Raw genomic sequence first — 1,093 nt, forward strand, 5'->3', positions numbered from 1 at the left:
GGTGCGGCACTGAGAGAAGGGAGGGAGGGAGGTGAGAGTTTTGGTATATAAAACAAGAGGTACAAAAGAGAGGTACAAAATGCCTACCTGAGTCTTTTTAAACTCTCTTATTCAGCATCACCGAGAATAAAACCAAACCCTGAGTACGAGTGATCAACATCTCATGTCTTTGTTCATTAGACTGTCAGAGGAGCACATCACCAACCATACAAGGTAAACTCGTCAATCTTTCTCCTGTCAAAAGACTATTCAACTTAGGAATTAAGAATTATTTGACATTAAAAAGTAAAAATACTTAGACGGTTGTTTGTTGTATAGGTTTATCATCAAGAACCTTTTTTGGCTGCCTATATTTCTTTGGAGTCTTAAAGCTTCTTGATGTTAGATTGTACATTCTTCAGATCTGTTCGCCAGTTTATTGTGTTCTTTTAACCTAAAAGCTAGGAATGTTCACTGTAAAGCACTTTTTGGTTCTAAATGGAACTTTTTTGTTCAAGAGTGAAATAGGAATGTTTTAGTAACAACAACAATTATTATTATTATTCTAAATTGTAAAATTAATAATAATTAATAATTGTAATAATATACAATAAAAATGTGATACAAATGTATTAATTTACAAAAATAGATTATTAAATAATAATAATTAATAATAGAGTAACATAGAAAAGTAGGAGTTTATATATACATATATTACAGTCAAACCAAAAATTATTCAGACACCAGATATACATTTTGATATCTTTTTACTAGTGGGTGCAGGACACTATAGTTCATTTATGTAAGTGAGGATAAAGTAAACTGTGACATATTATACCCAAACATTCTTCATACATTGGACTACCAGTAAGATTGATAAAAAATTTGGGACAAAAATTATTCAGACACTTTGACCTGACCATGTTTTGCTTAAGTGTTTTTCTTTAATTGCTAATGCAAACATTTGACACCACAGACTGAACAAAATTACGCATTGCTTGGTAATTGGTTGACCTAAATTGGTATTATCTAATTGTGTACCTAAATTTAACAGCTGACTAATTTTTGGTTGATTGTAATCCATTACATACCTTTCTATCAAAGTTATCTGACA

At 30.6% G+C, this 1,093-nt stretch overlaps 1 protein-coding gene across 1 annotated transcript in view; it reads left to right on the forward strand.

Annotated features, from left to right (window-relative positions):
* The window catches only part of LOC107745328 (somatoliberin-like), an 8,739-nt gene that overhangs the window by 942 nt on the left and 6,704 nt on the right, over nucleotides 1-1,093 (forward strand). Inside the window, exon 2 of the mRNA XM_016559190.1 lies at nucleotides 116-213. The gene's annotated coding sequence lies outside the window, so the exon portion shown is untranslated. The remainder of the gene's footprint in view (nucleotides 1-115; nucleotides 214-1,093) is intronic.

Source organism: Sinocyclocheilus rhinocerous, unplaced genomic scaffold, assembly GCF_001515625.1.
Source record: "Sinocyclocheilus rhinocerous isolate Xijiao unplaced genomic scaffold, SAMN03320098_v1.1 scaffold1730, whole genome shotgun sequence".
NCBI classification, from domain to species: domain Eukaryota; kingdom Metazoa; phylum Chordata; class Actinopteri; order Cypriniformes; family Cyprinidae; genus Sinocyclocheilus; species Sinocyclocheilus rhinocerous.